Source organism: Musa acuminata, chromosome BXJ3-8, assembly GCF_036884655.1.
Source record: "Musa acuminata AAA Group cultivar baxijiao chromosome BXJ3-8, Cavendish_Baxijiao_AAA, whole genome shotgun sequence".
NCBI classification, from domain to species: Eukaryota; Viridiplantae; Streptophyta; class Magnoliopsida; order Zingiberales; family Musaceae; genus Musa; species Musa acuminata.
The window spans coordinates 37,572,711-37,580,206 of NC_088356.1; the positions used below are offsets into that span (position 1 = coordinate 37,572,711).

The following is a 7,496-nucleotide window of genomic DNA, read 5'->3' on the forward strand; positions in this document are numbered from 1 at the left end:
ATCGCCATGCCCAAAGAGGAGCCAGGAATCTTCCTCTTCAAGGAATGTATATTCATGTCCATAGAGGATCACAATCACAAGGTTATAGTGGATTAAAAAGATAGATAAAGTAAAATGATATGAGATTTAGGTTATACTCCAAGGAATCGAGAAAACCTAGCCCACATGACGAGAAATCCATCATGACGGAGGCATAATGTCAAATGTGCCTAAGGCCTGTGAGTCGGGAGAACCCGACTTGCATGAAGAGAAATTCATCATGGCATAGGCATGAGGCCAAATATGCTCGAGGTGCGAGTCTGAAAAACCTGACCCACGTGAAGAGAAATCTGTCACGATGGAGGCACGAGGTCAAATGTACCCGAGGCATGATTCGAAAAAACTCAACCTACATGAAGAGAAATCCACCATGGCAAAGGCACAAGGCCAAATGTGCTCGGGAATACCTGACTCGAGTGAAGAGAAATCAACCACAATTCAAGAAGTGCGTAATTCAAGAAAACCTGAGCCACATAAAGAGAAATTTACAATAATAGAGGCATAAGGCCAAATGTGTTCGAGGTGCATTTATGATCAGAAAGGTAATTGGAAGCATCCTTCTTACTCTTTACAATTAGTTATAAAAACTCACTTTTAACATAGAGAAAAGGGGGATTATTTGGACTTGCACTTATACACCTTGAGTCACTAACTTGGATATCGTAGGGATCAGGTTGGGAAACCTTTACCAACCTCAATCTTCGTATATGTGGCACCTTAGGAGCTCACCATTTCTATCTTAGAGGCACCTTATATAACCCTAAAAACAGGGTAAATTAGGAGGTCGAGAGAAATAAAAGTAGGTGGTGCTAACTAATATCTTGCTAATGTAAGCAGAACCAGATGTAGAAAATATGCCCAATATAGGCGTAACAAAACTCCAAGAGATTTCTTCCTAATGTGGAAAAATTAGGAGAAAAAAAAGGGGAATTACTACAATCAATCATATTAGTTCAATGTGATTTCTCCAGCTCTATCGTAGGCCCCACTTTCCCTGAGTAGGCAGTTTGATAGGATGTAAAGTTCTCCCTACCCGATCTGAGTGGGTCAGTATTATCGTAGTTGATCGACAAAAGTCTCACTAACCTAACGATCATCATTCGGTTTTCTTTGCAATGTGGACGGGTCAAGCGTGCTAAAAATCTCCCAACCTAACATTGATAGGTTAGACTCAAAGTATAACCGATTGAGACCTAGCATAACAACACTTGGTCTATGGCCAATCCTCTCCTAAGAGGTATGCATATTGCATTTCGTTTGAAAAGCCTTCCACGATGAAACACAATGAGGGGACATGTGATATGAATAATGTGGACTGCCCAAGGACCAACACATGGACACCTCCACCTCATCAATGAAGGTCACAACTTCAACAATTAGGCAACATGCTAGCATAACAATTGATTGAGCCATGTCAATAGATATTACGCCACCTTGACAAGTGGTTGAGCTACATAAGTAGATGCTATGCCACATTTTTAAGTGGTCAAGCCATATTAACAAACGCTATACCACCTCGATAGATGGTTGAGTCACATCAACATATATTATGCCACCATAATGAGTGGTTAATCCATTTCATTGAAGGTTGTTCCACCTCAATTGCCATCTTAGTATGTGGTTATGCCTTCTTATAACTACCAAACGGTTAAAACTGTCACAAGTGATTGGGTTTAAATACCCTCTTTTCATAATTTCTCGAGCTCTTCTACATCCTTATTTTCGATATATATCATATAATACTAACTTTGACCATCAGATGGATAAGGGTCAGGCAACCTCGATATCAATTTTTTACGAGATTTCGGATAATACATTAAGTGATCAATCAAAATCCAAATTTATTGCGCCTTATTCCTTCTCCGACCATTCTTAGCTTCTCAGGATCACACGCATTGTCCATCATCGAGCCCAAATCGAGTTGGGTCGTTTCTCCCTCTTGTCATAGGGCAACCAACCTCGAGTTAGTAAATTTGATGCTAAAAAAAACGCATACGCCATGGCTAATAAAAAATTGTAATTTAAATATATTATTATATAAATAATATATTAAAATTTTCAATCTATTGAAAACAACAATCATTATACTTTTTATTTACAAAATGAACTTAGTTGGTTTTGGCTTAATGGGATATACAAAAATATAATTTTAAAAATATCAAATTAAGTTACATTTTAATCAAACCAAAAAATAATTGAGGAATTATTATTTATTTAAGAAATATATCGATCTATTAGCTCATTCGAGGTGAGATAAAAATTAATAACTAAATAAATAAAATATTGTAAAAATAATGATATTAAAACGTAGACATCTAGTAGTCTATATTAATATTAGATTAATAAAATTAACTTAAAAATAAAACATATTGGCCTATTAGCTCAGTTGGTTAGAGCGTCGTGCTAATAACGCGAAGGTCGCAGGTTCGAAACCTGCATGGGCCATTAGTTTTAATTTCTATTTTATTAATATAATAATATATATTTTAATAAATATAGTTTGGTAAAACAAAATATCTTATTAACAATGTAACTCGGTGTTAAACGATCACAGTTGGTGAAGCTTCGAATCTGCTTGATTACAGAATATTTGTATTAATATTTTAAAAGTTATAAATAAACTTAATAGATAAAGAATAAATAAATAAAAATATAGATTCGGACAATCTTACCAATTGATCCAAACATCAACTGTGAATGTCGAAGCTTCCAATCTGCTTGATCAAATCCAAACATCTTGTTTTTCTTCAAATTAAAATACAATAAAAATATAAATAAACTTATTATATTTAAAATAAAAAAAAAAATCTACAAACAAATAAATAATCTAGATTCATACGATCTTAATCATTAATCAAAACATCTTCTTCAGAACCTTTTATTTTTTTTCAAACTAAAATATAATAAAAATCATCCACTTGTCAAGTTTCCATTGCATTGACAATTTCATCCTATCATCAATTATAAACCATAAATTTTCTATCACAGAAAAAAATAATAAAGTTCCCTATTATTTACTTCACATTAGCAACAAATGCAACACGAATCTGAACGCGAAACACCTTTAATCACGTGGCTCTTAAAGAACGATATTAAAAATTATAGATAAACTTATTATATCAAAAATATGAAAACATATAAATAAATAAATAAATAATCTAGATTCCTCTTAATCATTAATCATAAAATATTCTTAAGATTAAAATATAATAAAAAATCCACATTTCATGTTTCCATTTAAAATTTCTATTACAAAAAAAAAAAGAAATTTGCCTTTTATTTGCTTCATATTTGCAACCAATACAACACGAATCAGAACACGGCGGGCACCTTTAATCACGAGAATCTTAAACGCAAGATATGGATGGATCCATTAGCTCTTGGGTTTGATCGGCCCGGCTTCGAACCCTCCCCTCCTTCCTCGTCTCCAGCGAGCAGGGCATGTAGGTTCGCATAATCCTATCCCACATCACAAAGAAGGGCTGCGAGAAGTTGTACTTGCTGCCGTTAAGCTGGTGGTGGACGTCATAGTCGGCGCTGTTGTTGCTGAAGAACGCATGCAGCAGGTTGTCCGGGAGCCACAGCCCGCAGTGGTCGTCCACCGTCTTCACGGTGGCAAAGGAGAAGAAGAAGGCGGCCGTCCGCGGCGTCATGCCGGAGACGAGGAAGGCGGCCCGCAGTGGTCGTCCATCGTCTTCACGGTGGCGAAGGAGAAGAAGAAGAAGCCCGTCCGCGGCGTCATGCCGGAGACGAAGAAGGCGAGCGCGCCGCCGACGGTGTCGAGTAGCAGATCCTCCAGTGGATGGTTGTACCGCGCGCCGAAGGCGTAGGGGACGACCAGCGTGTGGTGCTTCGACTGCACGTGCTTGTACACGGACTTGTTCGCGTGCATGTACGTCTGCATGAAGCACTGCCATGTGTCGAGCACCAACATACCCGCCAAGAACTGGGCGGCGATCACCACCGGCGACGGCTGTGGCTTCGCTATCCCGCTCTCGTCGCTCACAACATGCAAATTAATGTATCACCTGTTTCATAAGCTCAAGTCGTAACCAATGGTATTAAGATTGACATGGAGCTCAACTAAAATTGAGCTAGAGGATATGTCATGTGGACTCAACGTCATATTAGTCCTCTTATGTACTATTCTGGCTAGGTGATTTAGACTATATTGATGCCCGAAGTAATTTGGAGTATATTGATGCTCAATGAAAACATCATAAGGGAGACAGTTGAAACAAAAGAATTACTACCTATGGATCGGACAATAGGATGAATCTGTCTAAGCCAAGATTCACATTGTTATTACCTTGTTTTTGGCACCTTCATCGAAATATTATAAACATATTTAAAAATATTATAATTGAGATAAATTGACTTCAAACTTAATAAAATTATACAAAAAATATAATTTTAAATAAATATCAATATTGATTTAGGAACAAAAATAATTAAATAAAAATATTTTTATATCAGTTATAATGTTTTTATATGAATTGGACTAGTTCAACTATGATCCATTGAACCGGAGTTGTGTATTAGCTGGTTAGAGATATGGTGGGAAATATGAAGAAAAAAATATAAAAACGAGGGACAATGCTTTACTACAAGAATCCATATATCAATTATATCATTATCTTGGTTTGGTGATATACGAAAATTGATTGAAAAGATCATATAAACGTGATGATTTGGTAATACATGAAAGATGATGGAAGACGATCGATAATTTGAAATAAATACGAATCGGTGAAGGGAGTGTTACTTATAGTGAACAGGAGAAGGGAAACAATAATTTAGACACCTTGCTGCAATAGGACGCCTTTGATGACGGTTCATTTGGAGATGATGTTCTTCGCCTTCTCTTCATCCTTGGTGCGCAGTCTGTACTCCTCTAGATCATCGAGCAAGATGTAGATTCCCAAGTACACCCAATAGACTACGATGGTGAAAAAGGTGTACAACACCTCATCTGCGAAAGCCATGGCGAAAAGCATGACATGCACCATGACCAAGGGTTTGATCTCTTTCTTATAGAATGGCATATTGACTTGGGATTGCAGTCTTCAAAAACAATGACGAATGGGAATTGGACAAGCTTGACTATTAAGGTCTCCAAGTCACGAGAGAAAAAAGTTATGCGTAGCATTCACATGTTTTTGCATGAATGTGAAGTTATTCGAATGTCTCATGTTGGCCTTGGAAAGCATATGTGGAAGATGGAGGCATATGGTATTCAATTCGATTTGATCAATTCAAATCAAGGACTCGACCAATTGAACTTGGACTCGCATGCCACAGTTTAATATTGATGTGACCAAAAGATTAGTGATCAATTGGAATTCGAGGAAGTCAACACAAATCTTAATAAATAATATTCTTTCATTTGGAGTTAGTTTTTGTTTGAACCATGCCTAAAGATTAAGAGAACCCCCCAACTTTTTTTTATGAAATAATAGAAAAATATATTAATTTAAAGAGTTCGCATACAGAATATTAGGAGATAAGACATTTCTTCAAAAATAACATTATTTTGTCTATAAAAATTTTCTAGATTATGAGAAAAAAATATTATTGATATGTTAATGTGCCTCCATTGGGTGACTTGCACTTCAACAGTTATGCTAAAGATATCATGGCAGATTAGGTAGAGAGCCCAAGGGATATTTGCTTAGTTAAATAGCATGTTGACTATATTATTAGAGTTAGTGTAGACCGTGAGAAGAGTGAGTTAGCATTGTTGTGCCGCTTCAAGTTTATCATGGATTTAGTAGCATTTGGCCTGTAAGATACTATTGAATCTTGAATTTTGATGATGAAATCAATTAGTAAATTATTGATTTAATCCATATGTTGAGATAAGTGTTGTAAAATTAACTATAATAGCAATGTAGGCATAAAGTAGATGTTGGGCTGGAGTCAAAGATCAGACGATACGTCGAAGATTCGGACGATGTGCCGGAAGTTTGGCAGAAGCTCGCTGAGAGTTGTCGGGAGCTTGCCGAGAGTTCTTTGGGAGTTCATTGAGAGTTCGTTGGAAGTTCATCGGAAATTAACTGTCAAGCAGTGGTACCGCCAGAGCTCTGTCTCCAAGCTCTATTAGGCAGTGGTACCACCCAGTATCAGTTTGCAGGTGGTAGTATCGCCCAATAATGATGGTAGTACCGTCATTACCCTAGAAATCTAGGATGAGACACTTTTTGACTCCAATTTTGAAACCATTATGGCCTATAAATACCGCACCCTTTTTTGTATAAAAGGGCATGAATGTGTGAACAATATCTTAAAGTCTTGGGGTGTTAAAAGTATTGTAAAAGAGCTAAGAGCCCTCCTCCCTTTCTAAGTCTTGTGATCATTCAAGAGAGGTGTGAGGCTTGTAAGAGTTATCTCCTAAACCCGTGAAAAGGAGAAAGTGCTATAAAAGAGGGTGGTTGGTCTTCACCCATTGAAGGAAGACCATTAATGGACGCCGGTGACCTCAACGGAGGAGGAATCAGAAGTGGATGCAGGCCACAACGATCGAACCACTATAAATTCCGGTGTGCTAATTTCCATTCTACTTTTTATTACTACTATTACTTTCTAAGTTAATTGCTAGTTCATTTACTCTAAAGTCAAGCACTTTCCGAGATCGATTTTTAACGAATGAATATATTACAAAATCAATGATTTTTCTGCTGCACTAATTCACCATCCCCTCCCCTCTTAGTATCGCTCTTGATCCTAACAATTTGCATTAGAGCTCGGTCACTCTCATTTTGGTTTGAAACCCAAGAGAGATGACATTTACCGACAATCAAGAGGATCACTCAATTACACATCCACACATGTTTAATGGGACGAATTACACATATTGGAAGACTAGAATGAGGATTTTTCTAATTTCTATGGATTTTGAGTTATGGAACATCGTGGAAAATGATTTTCAAATGTCTTCTCTTCCAATGAATGATTGGAATGAGTTGGAAAAGAAGACTTTCACTTTAAATGCCAAGGCTATGAATGCATTATTTTACGTTTTAGATAAAAATAAGTTCAATCGAGTGTCTATTTGTGAAATGACTTTCGATATTTGGCACACACTCGAAATCACTCACGAAAGTACTAGTAGAGTAAAGGAGTCCAAGATAAATCTTTTAGTTTATACTTAAGAATTATTTCTAATGAAGCCAAGTGAAACTATTGTTGAAATGTATACCCGTTTTATGGATGTCGTCAAAAGTTTAAAAGCTCTTAGCAAATGGTTTTTGAACTTTGAACTTATTAATAAAATATTAAGCTCTCTTCTAAAGAGTTGGGACCCTAAAGTAACGGCTATTCAAGAGGCCAAGGATTTGAATAATTTTCCTCTCGAAGAACTTATCGGGTCATTAATAACCTATCAGATGACTTGCAATGCCCATGAAGAGCTTGAGAACAATCTTCCAAAGGATAAGAAGGATATGATACTAAGAGCT

At 36.6% G+C, this 7,496-nt stretch overlaps 1 non-coding gene and 1 pseudogene across 1 annotated transcript; one reads left to right on the plus strand and one right to left on the minus strand.

Moving 5' to 3' along the window:
* Positions 1-2,410: 2,410 nt before the first annotated feature.
* TRNAI-AAU (transfer RNA isoleucine (anticodon AAU)) lies at positions 2,411-2,484 on the plus strand. Its single transcript has one exon. It is a non-coding gene; the product is annotated as a tRNA-Ile (tRNA).
* A 902-nt stretch (positions 2,485-3,386) lies between these two features.
* LOC103994796 (sphinganine C4-monooxygenase 1-like) lies at positions 3,387-5,036 on the minus strand (annotated as a pseudogene).
* Between the last annotated feature and the right edge of the window lie 2,460 nt (positions 5,037-7,496).